Raw genomic sequence first — 12,427 nt, 5'->3', positions numbered from 1 at the left:
AATTAAATATAAAGGTGCCAAAAACTGCCTGCAGCTTCTGCTCTGTGACAGGAAACTACTGTCAGGCTCAAAATGAATTCAGATTATTCATCACAGAGTGTTTATAGATCACAGGACACGTTACAGTTTTACTGTCGATGTTTTAGTTTAAAAGAATGCCGTGATAAGGTCTTACTGTGAATCTGCGCGCTCATTGGCTAATAACTTGAGACTGACAGGTGGTTATCCAGCGTACGGCCTCACACGGACATAAAACTCTTAAAGTTTGTTTCTGAAGGGATTTTCAGATCAGACCTGATGTTTCTGCCTACAGCCTGTTTACCGATATAATCAATATCAGATATCAGAGCAACAGAAACCTCGGTGATCAGGACGCCGGGACTGAGAACAGGAAGTGGCTCAAACAGTTTAAAGTCAGCGACTGTTTCCCAATTCAGGGTCTGCAGCCTTAAAGTCTGCATTTTAAGGCCGATTACGTCACAGTGGCGCGCTCCAAAACACTCCAACTCCAAAACACACCGGAAGTGTGTTCACTAGGGGCAGTGTTGAGCTTTTGTTACCTAGTAACTACACAAGCCAGGAAGTACCAATGACCGGATTTGGGGTCTGCAGCCTTAAAGGCCGCATTTTAAGGCCGATTACGTCACAGCGACACGACAAAGGCTGTCCCAATTCAAAGGCTGCTCGAAATGCGGCCCTCATTAATTTCCTTGAATTTTAAGGCTGTGGCAGTGTACACTTCGTGGCCCAACATATCCCACAATTCATAGCGCGGCAGTCGGTGTGGATAATTTTGCCGCAGACGGCAGAAGCGGAGCGGCCGAAGAGTAAACTGTGAAAAGTAAGTACTGAATATGATGTCACTTATTTATGTGCAAATGTTGAATAATGGAGAACATTAAAACATTACTGTTGGCCACATGTCGGCAAACTTTTTTGCCGACATTTATTATTTAATTAGCGATGTTTGTACGTTCAGCTTTTACTTGCTTTTAAAGCCTTTAAAATATAATAATACAATAGTCAACCTTAATCTTACAGAGAATCTGATGATTTTATGGATAATTAAAGTCAGTCATATATCCACAAACACAACAAGCTGAAAGTCAGTGATGCTGCTCGGTTTGCGGTCCTGAATATCACTGCACAAGCAGGATTCACTGCACTGTTAATGTTAGCTATGTTATATTGCTGCCTCTGTTCGGTGGTGTCGAGCCAAACGGACTTTAACGTGTGTTTGAACGAGCTGACAGTTCACTCGTTAAGCTGAAAGAAAGATGCTTTAATCACAGGAGTCACACATGTGTCCACTGTACCATCTGGGAACTCTTATTGTTTAGCACTCGTAATAACACAAACACTAAATCCTCCTCCTCTTGTGCTGTTTTGTAGCAGTGTATACACCTGAGACTGTCACCTGTCTGTCTGTCCTGCACTCTCTCTCTGTTTCTTTCTCTCTGATTGTGGAATAAAAGTATGAGCATGTGTTTATAAGTTACACTTGTGTTTGAATCCTGCAGCTTATCACACATTTGATTTCCATGTGTGACGACTGCAAGTGTCCAGAGTGAGGACAGACTGAGGGACCCACTGCTGCACATCATCTGTGAGGCTTTGCACCCCTGATGATCCACCAGGACAAACTCAGCAGTGTGTGAGGAAGAGGAGGAGGAAGAGCCAGCAGCAGCTGACAGATGGAGAGAATAGACAGACTGTTCCCTGTTTGTGAAGGACTGCTAGAAAAGTTTAACACAACTAATTGTCTGTCCTGAATCAGTCTTATTAGGTAATGTTCAAATAATTTGATCATCCCAGTGTTTTCAGTGTGGGAGAAAGTACTCAGGGCCTTCAAGTTACACACTATGAAAGGCAGCAACAAGTTTAATGTTCAGAAACCTAAAGTATGTATCAGCAGCAGAATGGAGCTAAAAATAAATGTTTGTTTCAGTTCTATGAAGCTTTGAGTATTTTGGATTAGTAGCACTGCTGTGTTTGTTGCATCATATTGCTGTAATTGTTTATATGCTTTATATATTCTGAGGTAAGTTGATCTATAGTGTTACATCATATTCTATAAGGATGATATGTGTTTGTAGACTTTCTGCCCAGTTTGACCCATTTAGCAGAAGTCAGCCTGTTTAAGGCTCTGATATCTATTCTGTATGACTTAAAGCAGTTATGGCATGGTCTGATTTTCTCACCCAATAAAGGAATATTTAATATATCAGTCTACTCTTCATGTTATCAGACACAGTTATCACAGCTCGTACATTTTGTTTTTACACATATATGTAAGCATTGAGTCAAATGTAATAATGCCAACATATTAAACGAACAATATTTGTCTCATATATAATACATCTATATATACACTGTCAAAGATGCTTGTCTTTGAGTGAAGATTTAAGGTGACAGGAAATATAAATAACTGCAACTTGAATCTTTGACACAGAGTTCAAACTCACTGCTGTAATATATCATAATAATCTGACAATATATATAATATGGCCAATATATATAATATTGGCCATATTATATTTACATTACCACAGTGAGATGACTTTAGTCTCATGAACAACATTAGCTAACTGTTATTTACTAGCTAATCTTAAAATAACTGTTCAGTACAGAAATGAAGCCCAACAATCATGTTTTACAGTCCTGTGGTCTCAGCCTCAGATACTTATCAAATCACACAAAGCTCATGTAGAAACAAACGAAAATATGTTCTCCTTCATTTCTGTCAAACAAAGCTGTATGAAACGTTTCCAGCTGTTAGTATCATGGTTGCTAGGCAACCTGGGCAGCGCGCCGGAGGCTAGACCGCCCATTTCACAAGCCTTGCACTTCCGGCCTTAGCGGTCTTTGAGTACGTGGCCCTTGAGGACTGTTGAGGCTGCAGAACCTGAATTGTACGGAGCCCCTCTGATAACATGGTCCAAAAATAAATAAATTGTGGCCACAAAATACTATTTCGTGCCCTCGAAATAGTATTTTCGAAGGCACGAAATAGGTATAACGTGCGCACGAAATTCTAATTTGTGGGCACGAAATGGGTATAACGTGGCAACGAATTACGCATTTGTGGCAACGAAATAGATAACGTGCGCACATCATATTGATACAATTCCTGGACAGCTGCATAGAGACATAAGCATGAGAGTAGGCTAAACCTATACACCGTGGACAGAGATGGTATGATTGAGTTTTATTTTAGGCTGGGAATGAGCTACAAATGCATTTTGAAAAGCCTGCAATGCAAGGAACCATTATTACGGAGAGACATTTAAACAGGATACTGCAAGCCCAGTTGCTTTACAGGACCTGGACGCCGGGATAGATTTTATTGTCAACCAACTGCAAGGGCCTGGGAAGGATCACGGTTATTGGTCAAGTGTTTCGTGCCCACAAATTAGCATTTCGTACGCATGAAGTAGAATTTCGTGGGCACGTTATACCCATTTCGTGCCCACCAAGTAGTATTTTGTGGCCACAATTGATTTATTTTTTGGACCATGTCATCAGAGGGGCTCCGAAGAATTGGGATACAGCCTCTGAGATTGTGGAGATTAGGAAATTATTTTACTGTTACTATTCAAAAGCATTATCATTACTATCGCATTAATTATCATTTCATCAAAGCATTTATTGAAGCTGTTGATCTTAGTCTGTATTTCAGGTCTTAGCATAATCACATGCTAATCTTTCATTGTAGGTGCAACTGTAATCATTTGATACACATTGCATGTTTGTGCTTATTAAAGAGTTGAAGCTCGGTCAGTTAATTGATGATCAGAAGCTTCGGTCGGCGCGACGTCCGGCCGATCTATTGAGTAAAGTGGCCTAGAGCTATGGAAGATTGCATACATGCTTACAATGCATATACACCACATATAATCTATAAACAGGCCCGAATAGAGGCCTGTGTGTATTTAGCAACCTGCTGCATTGGAGTTTGCCTGGTAACAGATGACTCAGAACAAGTATACTTCTAAAAAATGCACTGAGGTCGAGACACATATAGTTTGCCTGCACATACATACATAGTATATAGACTTGGTCCTGCTTGTAACTGCATTTATTTTGGGCCTGCATAAGTGACAGTTTAGTTCCAGAAGTAAGCGAGAGTAAGATCAACAGGAAGCATCTGGCGGAACAGAGGAAGGAACTGTTCTTTTTGAATGTGTCAAGGTTGTGGTTACTGTAACTGATGCATGTTATCTATTCAATTCAATTCAATTCAATTTTATTTATATAGCGCCAAATCACAACAAATGTCGCCTCAAGGCGCTTCATAGATACAGAGAAAAGCCCAACAATCATATGACCCCCTATGAGCAAGCACTTTGGCGACAGTGGGAAGGAAAAACTCCCTTTTAACAGGAAGAAACCTCCGGCAGAACCAGGCTCAGGGAGGGGCGGCCATCTGCTGCGACCGGTTGGGGTTAGAGAAGGAAGACAGGATAAAAGACATGCTGTGGAAGAGAGACAGAGATTAATAACAGATATGATTCAATACAGAGAGGTCTATTAACACATAGTGAGTGAATCTGCTTTGACGCACGACGCACGTCATAAACTATACCCTGATATTATAAAAACAACTGCTGGTGTATTGTTGGGGGGAGATCGACGCTGATTGTATGACAGTGGTCATCCCCCCACACGCGTGTGTTAATAAAATCATTGTTTAACGCACTTGGACCTGCGGTCGTTTGCCTCTCACCTCAATCACGAACTGGGACAAGATAGAAAGTGTGTGACCGTGAACTCGACTCTCTTTATGACACATACACACACAGACACACACACAGACACTTGTTTTCAGATTTTAGTGAGGACACCAAAAAGCCTCAAAAATATCCTCAAATTTGTGGGGACGGACATTTTGTGGGACTCTATTAGTCCCCACAAGTATAGTAGCATACCAACTCTTTGACCTCACAAAGATGTCTAAACAGGTACACACACACAGACACACACACACAAACAGGTTTGTCAGGTTCCTCGGCTCGTTCTCTGCGTTCAGTCCATTGAAGGTGATTATTGAGCCAATCACAGCTACAGAGCTCACTGTGACTCTTCTTCTCTCTACAGTCACACAAACAAACACACTCAGAGACTCTGACAGCAAAACTACAACAATGTGGTGTTAACACTCACCCTGCCTCAGCTCCACCGTCCTCCTGCTGCTCTGAAGGAGGCTCAGCTGTTTCTCTTCCTGTTCCCACCTGCTCGGGTGGCTCCTCCCCTCTGCAGTTACAGGAAATCAGGTGTGTGTGTCTCTTGTTGAGACTGGTTCTTCATGCTCTCTATCATCACATTGGGTGTTTCCAAATTCAGGGAGAGGATGCTTCGAATGCCACATTTGTAGAAAATTATATCACATGGACGCGACAAAGGCTGTTCAAATTTGAAGTCTTCCAAATGCGTCCTTCATTTCCCTGAATTTGAAGGATGGGTCAGGTGTGTCCTTTGTGGCCCAACATATCCCAGGATTCATTGCGGGCCATACAGGAGATATTTTTCTGATAATGATAGTGATCGAAGCGGGAGTTAATGCAGGAGACGAACACTTTCAAATGTAAGTATATGAAAATCTGGTGGTACAAAAGTTTTTATAGCGGGTGTGTTGTTAGGCTCTGGGCATCTGCATAGACATGTTCTTTTTTTGAGAATGTGAGGACAAACTTGAAAGAGAGACACTGTGAGAGTGGACACATCCACACTGGTGCTGCATCTGTGCTCACCACGATGGCCTCCTTCAGAGAGATGGAGGACTCACTCTGTCTTCTGGCTGATGTAAGTGTTCAGGTTTGAACAGCTGTCGTTCCTGCTGCTTTTAACTTTGTAGTTTCACATTTGTACAGACTTTATATTTTTTATAGACGTATCATATACGAGCCCTTAAATCATTTTCATTATCACAGATACAGTCTACACTCTGCATCATGAGCTGGTCAAAGGGATTAATATCACAAAAGTTGTAATTCATTTCATGTTTCATGTAAACTGCTCTGAGGTCACAGTGACACCAGCAGATGTAGTTACAGCCTCTCTGTCCCCACCATCCCGAGGCTGACGGCTCTCTGTAAGCTCTTCATATAAGTTTTGCTTCTTTTTTTTTGGCTGTCAATCTTTAACGGCTTTGAATCTCAGTGACCTCCACCTCAAGGAGAATTTTACTCAGCTTCCTCCTAATATTTCACAATAAAAGCTGTGCTCAGTGTTTTTGTGAACATGTTGCTTGTGGTGTGAGGCCGAGCCTTTATGGCTGTTGTTTGGCTCCTGTGGGACTTTCTGAAAGAGTGTGAGTGAATTCCTGGAGTGCTGCAGTGTTTCTGACAGCAGACTGAGCTCAGACGTGTCTGCCACCGAACCCTCAGTGAAAACACACCAAATAAGACGTGAACTGAAGCAGCGTGGCCTTCTGCTTTGTGCTCTGTACAATAATCATATATTCATGCTATTTATTTCAGACAGTAACAGACCAGCTCAGCTTCCCCGTTTTCCCCAAAGAGGCTTAAACATGGACTCCACTGATGTCCTCGCTGTGACCCAGGCCCCAAAAAACAAGTTCCCCTCAGCTGTGGACTTTCTTGGAGCTCCAGAGATCCACCCAGCAAGGTTTAAAGGTCCTGCTGGTGATTACCTGGGCAGTGTTTTACCTGTGGCTGTGTTCAAACGTGTTCACACCTGAATCCTCACAGCTCCAATCACGTCTGACACATCCTGATAGGAATACTTCAATCAGTAAAGTACTCGAGTAAATGTACTCTGTTACATTCCAGCACCGGTCCTATCCATGCTGTCGCCCAATGAACTGAACGATCTCTCTGTGCTGTTTTTGTTCCTGAACACAATCCGACACTTGTTTGTGCCGTTATCGCTGATGATGACGTTCTTCAGAATCAAAGTGAGGTCTCCATCCTTCAACTCCACTCGGTCTCCAAAGGACTCAGGCTGCTGTCTTTGAAACAAGTTACGATAGAACAGAGCATCTAGGCCAGGGGTCACCAACCTTTTTGAAAGTGCAAGCTACTTCTTGGGTACTGATTAATGTGAAGGGCTACCAGTTTGACATACACTTCTCAAATAACAAATTTCCTCAATTTAACTTAATTATGTGTTATCATTAATAGTTAATGATATTCATCTATGTAAAGACACTTATTATGTTAATTATTTGTCACCATAATTATAAAGAATGCAAGTAGGAAACAAGGTAGGAAACTGATAAATATGAATATGCAACGCTCTATTTCTATAAATCTCTGCAAGTATTTACATTTTGAAGTGATCACTTCTACAACATTTTCACTTACCACTAACAGATTTTAACAAATCATGCACTGTTACATACATTATTTTTGTATGTATGTAACATACAAAAATCAACTTTCAAATTTTACAGAACTTTTCACCAAATTGGCAGCATTTTAAAGCAAATTGTCACATGTTACACTTAACAAACAGATTTGTTTTTCAATAATTAAATTCAACTTTGACATGACACTGTAATGTTGCCACTGAGAACATCTAATATGGCTTTCTTTGTCTGTTAGTGGGAAACCTGGCATTGCATACTGTTCACCAGTGTGTTGTAATCTGGGGTATAACTTTACACTGCAACCCTGAGTGAGTCTTGCAGATGTGCATCAGAGAGGCTGTGTTTGTTCTTGATGAAGTTCATGTCAGAAAAGGCTGATTCACAAAGATAGGTTGAACCAAACAGGCTGGCAACCTTCATAGCTGCTGTGCATACACCACTGTACTTTTCTGTGTCAACAAGGCACCAAAAGTTTGGTGCACCCCGATAGGCTTTGAGGTTGACGTCATTTTGCAATGTTACAATTTCGATTTCCACCTGTCCAGCATTTAAGCTGAACATTGAACTTAGTTGCTCAGCAATGCATGTTGTGTCCACATTCATGAAAGGATTGGAAACAAATGAGACACATGGCTCAAGCTGATCAAGGTCACAAAACCTGTTCTCAAACTCTTGACCAAGTCGGTTTATGACTTGATTGTACTTTTCTGCAACTTTGTCAAAAGTCTCAGATGCAGAAGCATTGTCTTTCAGCACCATCTGCACAGAGGGAAAGTGCAGCACATTTTTTCTCTGTAAATGCAAAGAGAAAATGCTCATCTGGGCGTGAAATCCATTTAAAGCACTTATCATGTCAGCAACAGTCTTACCTTTGTCTTGCAGCTCACAGTTCAAATGGTTCAGTTTCCCAGTAATGTCTGTTAAAAACGCAAGGTCAAGTGTCCACTCAGTGTCCTCCAGCAGAGATGTGTCTTCCCCTTTGGATTGCATGAACTCCTTGATTTCACTCAAAAGTGACAAAAAACGAAGCAAAATCCGTCCCCTGCTGAGCCATCGGATTTCCGTATGTAGTAGCAGGTCACCATATTCAGCTGACAGCTCCTCCAGTAGCACCTTGAATGTTCTGTGCTGTTTAGCTCTGGAGCGGATGCTGTTTATGATCTTCACGACGGGAAGCATGACGTGCTCGAAGCCGATCACCTTTGCACATAACGCCTGCTGGTGAATGATGCAGTGGTAATGAATGAAGATTGGGAACTCTGTGTCACCTTTACAGTGAGCAATGAATCCTGTATGTCGGCCGATCATAGCAGGAGCCCCGTCAGTAGTCACTGATACCAACTTTTCCAACGGTACCTTTTTCTTCACGAAAAACTCCTAGATGTCAACTCCTTTCGTAGTTGTCTTTAGCGGCAGTAGTGTCAGAAGTTCTTCTTTTGTGGAGAAACCATCAAATACCATCCGGATAAAGACCATCAGTTGTGCTATACTGCTGCTGTCCACAGACTTGTCACACTGGATGCTAAACCAACTGCACTTTGCCAGATCCTGATCCAACTGATTGGCCAAGTTCCCGGACATAGCCGAGACTCTTCTAACAATTGTAGTTGCCCCCAGCTGGACATCGGAGAGAGTGGAGATTAAATCGTTTCCATATTTCTCGTCTTTAAGCACAGTTTTTGCAATTATCATCATTGCTTCTTTGAAAACCTCCCCGTCTAAAAATGCCTTCTTTTTCTTAATCGTGAAATGTGTAGCTCTAAATTTGGTTTTGGTTGCTTTTTGAGAGTTTTTCACCGGTCTCGTGAAAAAAGACTGCTGTTTGCTCAAACCTGCCTTTAATTCGCGGGCCTTTTCCGCTCGCAGTGTGCTGCCCTTTGGGTAGTTAGCATGGTAGCTTGTGTGACACGTTCGGAAATGTCTCTCCACGTTGTGCCGCTTTGCCGTTGCCACAGTCACCCCGCAAATGAGACACACACATGAATCTTTTACAGTGGTAAAAAAAGAACTCTTCCTCCCATTCACTGTGAAAATGATATGTTTTCTTTCCTTTTTCCGCCATGTTTTCCTCATCTCCTCACCTTTGCTGGTCTTCATGGCAACTGTTTCCATGGAGACCAGCTAGCACTGATCTAATTTAATAATAAACATTTTTATATATTATCTCTAACAAATTGACACCAATGCAATTGTGATTAAAAAAATAGCAAGAAAAAATAAAAATAGATGCAGCTTACTGGCAAGTTGTTATGGTGAGCTATTTTTAGAGCAGGCCCACGGGCGACTCACGTGGTCCTTGCGGGCGACCTGGTGTTGGTGACCCCTGATCTAGGCCACGTCTGCTCCACTGCAGCAGGGTGATGGCTGCAGCTCTGGGACACGGACAGCGAAAGGTGGCCTCTTGTCCGGGCATCGCTTTGATTTCTGTGTGTTATGCACACACACACACACACACACACACACACACACACACACACAGACACACACACACACACACACACACACACACAGATTAGTAATCTGTAACACTCTGTTATAGCTGCTGCTTCGTCTGCGTCTAACCTCTGACATGTTTAATCATCTTCATTAAATCAGTGGCTCTGATGCCAATAGACCTGTGTCTGTTTCTGATTGGTCAGAATCGTAAACATGGGAACTTTAGCTTCATGTATCATACATGAAGCTAAAGTTTATATCAGACTCTTTATTTGATGCTTATCAACTGATTTAAATGTCAAGGCGGACCAGAACGGATTCGGGTGCAGACTCTGATTCAACAGGAAAAAGTTCACAGGTTTATTAACAAATACTGAGTGCAAAATATATACAGGTTGAAGGGGGTGGGAAGTCCAGTGCTTCAGGTGGGTTGGTGGGAAGGGGAATAAACTCCACAGTGCAAGACATATACATGTGCAGGGAAAGGGGGGTCCCAGGACTCCAGAAGGGGAAACTAAAGGGATTTCACACACTCACCTCTTCCAGGCTCGCACGCTCACTCCTCTTCAGCCACTCACCCTCACACCGTTACACTCTCATGCCAATCCAGCAACAGGCAATCCACACAGGGTCAGGGAAGCGTCCAGGCAATCTAGGTACAGGAAAGAACAGGTCAGGAACTCTAATGAACAGTACTGAGAATCAACTCAATGATTTAGCACAAACTGAGAAGACTTAACAAATCACCAACCTGTGGCCTAGAGTGTCCTGGTGCCACGTGCACTGATGGACACTCTTATGTTCGAACATGGTGTTCGTTATGGCCAAGCTGTGGTTTGCACAGAAGTTCAATAACAAAACACCACGAGGACATCAGGTCCTGGGGGCCATTCCTCCCAATCGAGCCCCTCCAGGTTTCACTGTTGTTGCCCACATGAGCATTTAAGTCTCCCAGTAGTCCCTTGGGGTTTGGTCCTGGGCAGTGCCCACAATGCACCCAACACACATTAGTTGGTATCAAATCAGCACAACTCATCATTAATCCCACTCCATGGTCCTTAGGGTGGCACAGTTGTTTCACTCTCTCCTCTTATTCCATTAGAAAGCATTCTGTATGTCCCTAATATAACTGAGAACTTCAATAAAATCTCTGAATCTAACAATATAAAAATGGCACTGAGTCTGTGTCTGCATTTGTGTGACATTAATGTTCCACTTTAAGTTGGAGGTTCTGACTCCCACTTTTATCTCCTTCTCTTAATGTGGACGATCATACAGCTGGCTTCTTGAAAGGGGGGTGGGTGGGGGGCATACTACAGCCAAACTACACAACAGGACAATTTAAAAGAACAATCATAACTTCTCCTGTATCAGTGTGTTGCAGTGATTGTTTAGTTTTACTATCACTCAGTGTTTCTCATCAAAGGCAGTGCAACTGTCTCTGACACTGTGGCACTCTGTCAAGATTTTTGCACATTTGTGTCTCTCCTTTATAAAGTCAAACAGGATTTTGAATTGTCTGACATTTGCACGGGGAATCTGGAGGAGGGAGACGGGCCTTCTTCAGTTTCCTAAGAAACTGTAGTAACTCTACTCTAAGAGAGAGATCCACTAATGCCTCGCACCAACACAAACTGGGTTCTGGAGTCAAAGAGCTGTTAGTGTTTACAAATCGAGCGCAGCGACAGGATTGTGTGTCAGAGACAGAATTTCAAAGATTTTTGTGACCCTGATGAAGACCCAATTCTGGACATTCAAACTGTTTTATTAATGTTTTTAACATCTACAGATCATTATCCAGATATTTAATACAAATAAGCATGTCTTATTTTTGTGTTTTATAGATTTGAACTCACATCTCCTGTGTTTAGAAAACAGCAGAACTTTTGTAATTGGCCCAAAAAACAAACCATGTCTGTAAGCGCTGTTTTGAGCCTTTTAGCAAATCTTGGCCTAAACAGCCTGTTGCTGTTACAAAGCAGAGAAAACAGAGTGGAGTCTAATTGTTGCACTGTGGAGCTCAGCTGAACTCAGTTCTGGGAGTTGAAATCAACACAAAGTGTTTCATTTGACACTGAAACAGTTTCTTTTCCACCCATAAAGGAAGCTTTTGTATTTCACTCAGCAAAATATACAGTCTGGACTGCACAACACTTCAGACTGCATGTGATCTGTGCACAAAAACATTGAGCTTCATGGACACACGCAGGTCCTGTTCCACTTCCTGCTGTTGCCATGGCTTTGCTCTCGTCTTGCATTCAGTCTAATTACAGCTTCTTATTCAAACTCTGCACGTCACTAATTCCTGGTCTCTCCTTGTTGAATACTTTTTATCTTCAGCTGTCCTTGAAATCATTGAAAATCATACAGTTATGTCTATAAGACTTTGGACAGAAACAACTTTCTCTAACTTTGCTTCTGTAAATTACAACAATGAATTTGAAATGATACAACTCAGATGTAGTTTCAGCTTTAATTCAGTGGGTTGCATTAAAATGTGAGGAACTAAAGCATTTTTAGAACAATCCCTTCATTTCAGGCCCTCAAAAGTAATTGGACAAATTCAATTACTAAATAAAAAGTTAATTTCTAATACTTGGTTCAAAAACTCTTAAGTGGCAATGACAGCCTGAAGTCTTGAACTCATGGACGTCACCAGAT

The 12,427-nt window shown here is 42.0% G+C and overlaps 1 protein-coding gene across 1 annotated transcript in view; it reads right to left on the bottom strand.

The window, feature by feature from the left end:
* The window catches only part of LOC146492294 (NACHT, LRR and PYD domains-containing protein 3-like), a 227,877-nt gene that overhangs the window by 142,463 nt on the left and 72,987 nt on the right, over positions 1-12,427 (bottom strand). The window lies entirely within an intron of this gene.

The sequence above is a fragment of the Neolamprologus multifasciatus genome, chromosome 23, assembly GCF_963576455.1.
Source record: "Neolamprologus multifasciatus chromosome 23, fNeoMul1.2, whole genome shotgun sequence".
In the NCBI taxonomy this organism is placed as follows: domain Eukaryota; kingdom Metazoa; phylum Chordata; class Actinopteri; order Cichliformes; family Cichlidae; genus Neolamprologus; species Neolamprologus multifasciatus.
The sequence above is the reverse complement of the archived record's forward strand: the minus strand, read 5'-3'. Positions and strand labels throughout refer to the sequence as shown.